General features: G+C 33.0%; 1 pseudogene; it reads right to left on the bottom strand.

The window, feature by feature from the left end:
* Positions 1-2,040, bottom strand: part of LOC107656219 (arg8-vasotocin receptor-like) — a 29,316-nt pseudogene extending 27,276 nt beyond the window's left edge.
* Positions 2,041-6,620: the final 4,580 nt, after the last annotated feature.

Genomic DNA, 6,620 nt, shown 5'->3' with positions numbered 1-6,620 from the left:
TTTCAAATAGTTGTATCTCAGCCAAATATTGTGCTATCCTAACAAACCATACATCAATGGAAAGCTTATTTATTAAATTTATATTTAAATGATTAAATATAAATTAATTTGTAAAATATTTATTTATTGGTCTAAAACATCATATATATATATATATATATATGTATGTATGTATGTATGTATGTATATATATTATACCTTATCTGACAGATATTTGTGTGTGTGTGTGTGTGTGTTTAAAAAAATAAGTTATTATATATTGTATTGTATATATGATATATACTTCCTATATAGTGTGTTCCAAATCTGTCAGTTCGGCGGAGATGCAGATCTGTGTTTTGGAACCAAATTTATGTCACATTTAATATTTTGTTGCGTGGAAACATACTAAGCTTAATTGAGACTCTCATTCATGACTCGCTTTACCTTTATCAGTTACATCACATTCAACAATTTTCATTGTTTTTTTTATTGTGTTTTTCTTTGGGTCTCCTAGAGTCAGAGTCATTCATTAATGAAGTTTGTTATTTATGTTGTGAAGGAATGCAGAAGTGGTGCTGATCGGAAGACTACACAGTAGTTGGTATGTGTAATAAAGATTCATCCATTAATAAGCAGTTGAACAAATGGCTCTGTGGTCACTGGGTTCAGGTTTACACAAATGATACACAAGCAGGAGGGCCTTGACCATGTCAGAAAGAGAGGCCAGCATGTAAATGAGCTTTAACACTTGTGCTTTTTGACCTCAGCAGGTCACAGACAGACAGTCTGAAACACTCCAGACCTTAAAGACACAAATCTCGCTCAACAGACGACTCCCTCCAGATGCTTAAATGCAAATGAGAGGACAGAACAAAATACAGTAATCATAAATAATCAAATCATCAGCTGCACAGTTGAGGTGAGACGACACCTCATGTAAAGGGTGCTAATGTTTGACTGACTGACAGGTTGTTGGACTCTATATGGACTTCTATTGCCATGGATACCGCATCACATGACAGCTTTCGACTGTAGAAATACCCACAAGTGCCATGCATTATTAAATGAACATTCCAGGTAAATAAGTAATTGCATAATTTAAAAGAACAACTTAGCTCAAATAATTAAGTTGTAACAGAAGAATAATATGTGCTTTTATTATTAGTAGTATTATTATTTACTAAAATGCTAATAAACAAGATTAATAAAAATAACAATAAACTATCATATTAAATTAATCTTTATAATATTATAATATTTAAACTATAATATTTCATAATTACAATAATAATAATAATGTTGTTTATTATTATTATTAATAAATATAAATAATTTGTTTATTCATTTAAATAATTAAATATAAATATTTTTAAAAGATTGATTTATTGATTAAAACTGTTAAAATAATTTAATTTTAAAATCAAATACAATTTTAAATTCAATTCAGTTCAATTCAATTAACTTTTAATTGTTCACTTCCATTATGGTTGGCTCACTGTAGCCTTATTTTATTTTATTTTATTTTTATTTTTTAATTATTATTTATTTATTTATTTATTTTTGGTAATCAGTATTCTACAAAACCCGATGATTGATCTTATATTGAACCTGGGATATTTCTTTAATTAATTCCCAAGTTAAAAGTGTCTGATAATCCAATAATAACCAAAATAATGTGAATGATATTGACATGTAACCAGCTTTATGTAGAATAAAACTGATTTTTTTTTTTTATGGCACTGACTTGAATGAATGAATGAATGAATGGTATGGGTCAAACCCGGATGGGAGCTGTGAGATGATGTGAGTCCGAACCAGTCTCTCGAAGCACTTCATTATAACAGGTGTCAGTGCTATTGGGCGATAATCGTTCAGGCTACTGATGACAGTCTTCTTTTGAAGTGGGACTATTGTAGCAGACTTCAGGCAGAGTGGTACAGCGGCCTGGGACAGGGACTGGTTAAGGATCATAGTAAAGACCCCAGCCAGCTGATCCGCGCATTCCCTCAGCACCAGTCCAGGGATACCATCGGGTCCCGCGGCTTTTCTCAGGTTCATTTTCCTCAATGTACGCCTCACCTCGTGCTCCTGCACTGTGAGGATATGACTGCTGTGTGTTAATGGATGTAGTGTGGTTTCCTCCAGTGACACCACCTCAAAGCGGGTGAAGAAGTGGTTATCACATGAGTGTATATCATTTTAAACATTTTTTCATAAGTAATATTCATTTCTTTGATATTTTTTTTTCTCCAGTCAAAAATGTTACTTCAAAAAGACAGTTTCAAAATGGGTCACATCCACTGATCTATGTATAATGACTCTCTCTGTTCTCTATTATAGATCATTGGTCACATCACTTATTTAATGTCAAAGGGCACCAATTTTCTGTTGTAAATTGGACTGTCCTGTTGAGGAGAGATTTGAGTCTCTCTAGGTTTCTACCTGTGAGATAGAGCTGTGCTCATGTATTTTAGCACTAAACCAACAACCTTAACCCCGGCCCTCAACTTTATCCCTCTTTTCAACTTTAATTTCCTGTTGAGCCTCTCTTTCGGTGAAAGATTATGTAAAAATATTTTAAGTAAGGTTTATTTTCTCACCGTTATATGATGTTTCGCCTTCCTACGGAATGATCAGTAGAAGGAGAAAAGACTGAAATGAGAATATATATTTTCAGTCAATACTGATACTGTTTATGCTATTGTTTCTTTCATTGATCTAATTATCTGTTTGTAATAGTAATATTGAATTACATTTGATCCCTTTTGCTTTATCAACAGTTATCAGACTTGAATGTCCTGAATGACTGAATGTCTAAAGTTGATGCTCTAAATGTCCTCGTTGTGACGAACAATGACCAGACTCATCTATGTGGGTGACCTTCCTTTTTCCACATTAATTTAATGCAATTATTTAATAGTTTGTTTATTTATTTCAGTGGGTTCATTTGAGTGCAAGGGGTTTTCATCATGCTGAAAAAAATCCTGGCACCCTCTGCTGGTAAATGACAAAGAGCACTTTCAGTGCACTTTGTGAACTTCATTATATTTCTTTTTCTTTTTGCCTCATGCAATGTCTTATGTAATTCATTAAGCATTCCTGTGACATCTGTCACCAATACCTTGACACAGTGACGAGAACAGGATTTCTTGGCCCCCGTTGTCATGGCAGCTGAGACTGAAGACTGCAGGCTTTAATTGTAGTCAACCCACTAGGAAAGGGGATATTGTTAATGAGGTTACACAGCTGGAAATGGGTGAAAGAGGGGATATGGAGTGACTGCCAGTCAGGGCTGAAGATATTAATCTGACCTTTACAAAACTGTTCTGTAGGGCAGCCTAACACAACTTTCACAGAGGTCAAAGGATGACAGACAGAGAGCCGTGATTGGCAGCTCAATGCAGGGCTGCTGCTTTAGACTCCTACTGTGTGTTTAATAACTACAGGAAATATCAGATCCAGTGTTTGATCGACCTGAATTGCCTTTACAGTCATCAGTCATCTGTATGAAGAGAGAAAGATGTTAGAAAAGGCCAGAATTTCATGAGGAAAAAATAAGAAAAAAGTGTGTGTGTGTGTGTGTGTGTGTATATATGTGGTTCAGGTATACCCTATACGTTATGATAATATAAAGATGATAATATCCAAACTGATTGTCCTTGTAGGGACAGTTTTTGGTCCCCATGAGGAAACAAGCTTATAAATAGTACATAATGAAGTTTTTTGAAAATCTAAAAATGCATAAAGTTTCCTGTGAGTGGTAGTTTTAGGTGTAATGTTAAGGTTAGGGGATAGAAAATACAGTTTGTAGAGTATTAAAACCATTACGCCTATGGAATGAACCCACAAAACATGCGTGTATACACACACACACACACACAATATATATATATATATATTCATTAGGAGTTTTTTTATCACTTATTCAGCAAGGATACATTCAATTGATAAAAAATTACAAATCGTGATCCACTGTTGACTGTAGTAATGTTTTGGGCTGATAAATGTTTTGCTTTGCCATTGCTAAAATAATAAAATTTTAAAGTAAATTAAAATAGAAAAGTTATTTTAAATATAATAATAATAGTATATAGTATATAGTAATAATATTTAGTAATAAATAATAATATATAGTAATAACATTTCACAAAATTGCTGTTTTTACTGCATTTTTTATCAAATAAACGTAGCCTCGGTGAGCATAAAAGTCTTCTTTTTAAGAACATTTTTAAAAATCCTACCAAGCCCAAACTTTTGAACATTTATGTGTACATACATAAATAAAAAATTAATTATATAGATAGATAGATAGATAGATAGAGAGAGAGAGTGTGTGTGTGTGTGTGTGTTCTATACCACACACACAGTAGGTATAGAAAAGAATCACCCCCTAATGCATTGATGTCCATGCATTTTTAAGTGTCCAAATGCACATTTTTAAGTGTTCATTGCACATACTGATCATGCTGCTTAGCCCTGAAGCTTGTGTTTGATTGACAGCAGATATTAATACCCTCACTGATGTCATTTTATGTCTTGTTTATAACCGAGCATTTTGTATAATACCCAAGAGAAACTGTTAGAAATATTAGTTAGGAACATAATATAGAGTCCATTAAATCATCTAAAATGACCCTCAGAAGTCTAAAAACGCATTGTTAGAGTGAGGGCTTGATCAGTGATTGGAACAGATATACATTTCCTGAACTGCCATGGTTTACAGTATACGTGTGTGAGTATGTTATGTCTCTAGCTTGTACTCTACTCTGGTGATGTCAAATAGTCCTCAATGATTCATAAGTAGATATGCAGTAATCTTGCTAAGGATATTAACATTGCATCATTGTCATATGAGAGACACTATATCCTCCGTCTCGTAAACATACACACACACACAACTTTATCTTATGTAACCGATGTCATGACCTGTTGATATATGTAAAATGGTAATGAGATTGTTTTTATGCAGGAAGGTCTTGTTTTTGTTTTTGTTTTTGGAAAGCGAGCAAGCAAATTAGGTTCCCAGCAGTCAATTTGCAATTCAATTACTTAGATTTTTTTAATACAATAATTCTATTAAAATGAACAAAATTTTACTCTAGTAATTAAATTATACAAGACATGTCTTGGCCATATTCCCAAAATGTAAAGGAAAAAAAAAAAAAGACCATTGTACAACCATTTTGTGATTTTTTTCCTGCACTATTTTGATGACAGTTTGTTGTGTTTACTTGTGTTATCTTTGACTAATATTTAAATTTGTTTGATGATCTGAAACATTAAAGTGTGACAAACATAAGAAATAAAAATGTTTACATAAAAGACATAAAAATAAGACATAAAAAAATAAGAAATCAGGAAGGGGGCCAACACTTTTTCACACCACTGTAACTAGCATACATGTTTCACTTTTTGTGAGGAGAAAGCACACCTACAACAACTTCTGAAAGTGAACGGTAGTGTTTTACTCTAGCATTACATAAAAATGTCATTTTAACATGAGTTTAGGAACTGAATAATAAAAAGGAAAAATACAACACTGCTTAGTATTTACTCTTTGAATTCAATATGCACTGATTCTTATTTAAGCTACAAAAGTTATTTAGGTAAGAGCAGTGGGTGGTTTTCTCTTTGTCTTTTGTTCATGGCCCCAAATATTGCAAGCCGTAGCGATATGCATATTGCGATATGTACATTTGCGATATTTCGATAATTTCGATATATTGCACAGCCCTAAGTCAGTTACTATAAGCAAGTTTATTTATTTATTTATGAGTTTATGTATTTTTTCTTACTCTGAATTTATTATCATTTCTGGACAGCATGTAATGCTGTAAGGAAAACCATCCTGTCAAGACACATTAAAAAAAAAAGAAAATGATGAAATCAGCACAAATAGTACCATGATGTATAAATATTTTGCACTTTAAAAATATATTAATATTTCTGATATTTAGATAAATAAATAAATAATTCTATTAAACTTTATTGTTTCCATTTCTAAAATTAGTATTCAATAAATAAATAAATAGTGTACTTACAGTAATTGTCATCAAAATAGTGCAGAAAAAAAATCACAAAAACAAACAAATATATTTTTTCACAAAGCAATAATTTTACATTTGGAGTGAAATACGACCTTAAATATTACCTTATTTTACCATGTAGACCAATTATTATACATTAGTGTGTGTGTGTGTGTGTGTGTGTGTGTGTGTGTGTGGTGACAAAACTTTTTTTTAAGCGAAGTATTCCTTTAACTCAGTCGCCCCTCTGTAGACACCCTCTGTGAACTGACATGAGATCAGTGTCACAGAATTTGTTCCACCTACTGATTTTGTATTCTCTGTCTCCCCCTGCTGACTCTGTGCAATGCTGTCGCGTGTGAGGCTGAATAGGTGACCCATAAAGCGCCTCCTATACTATTCAACCACTTATGTCTAAGTGAGGAATGGGGGAGTCATTGAGAAGCCTTTTCATTGTAATTTATTACTCTGTTCTGTAGTTGCACAGTTGCACCAGCAGAAGTCAGACTGGCGCTTTCTGCAGATTCTGTAGGCTACTGGGTGATTCCGTTCATATCAAAGGTTAAATTCAACCTGGTGTAAACCTGGCATCATGCATTTGCACTGAATAAT

Source organism: Sinocyclocheilus anshuiensis, unplaced genomic scaffold (genome assembly GCF_001515605.1).
Source record: "Sinocyclocheilus anshuiensis isolate Anshui unplaced genomic scaffold, SAMN03320099.WGS_v1.1 scaffold183, whole genome shotgun sequence".
In the NCBI taxonomy this organism is placed as follows: domain Eukaryota; kingdom Metazoa; phylum Chordata; class Actinopteri; order Cypriniformes; family Cyprinidae; genus Sinocyclocheilus; species Sinocyclocheilus anshuiensis.
Note: the sequence above shows the minus strand (reverse complement) of the source record. Positions and strands in the feature narration are given on the sequence as shown.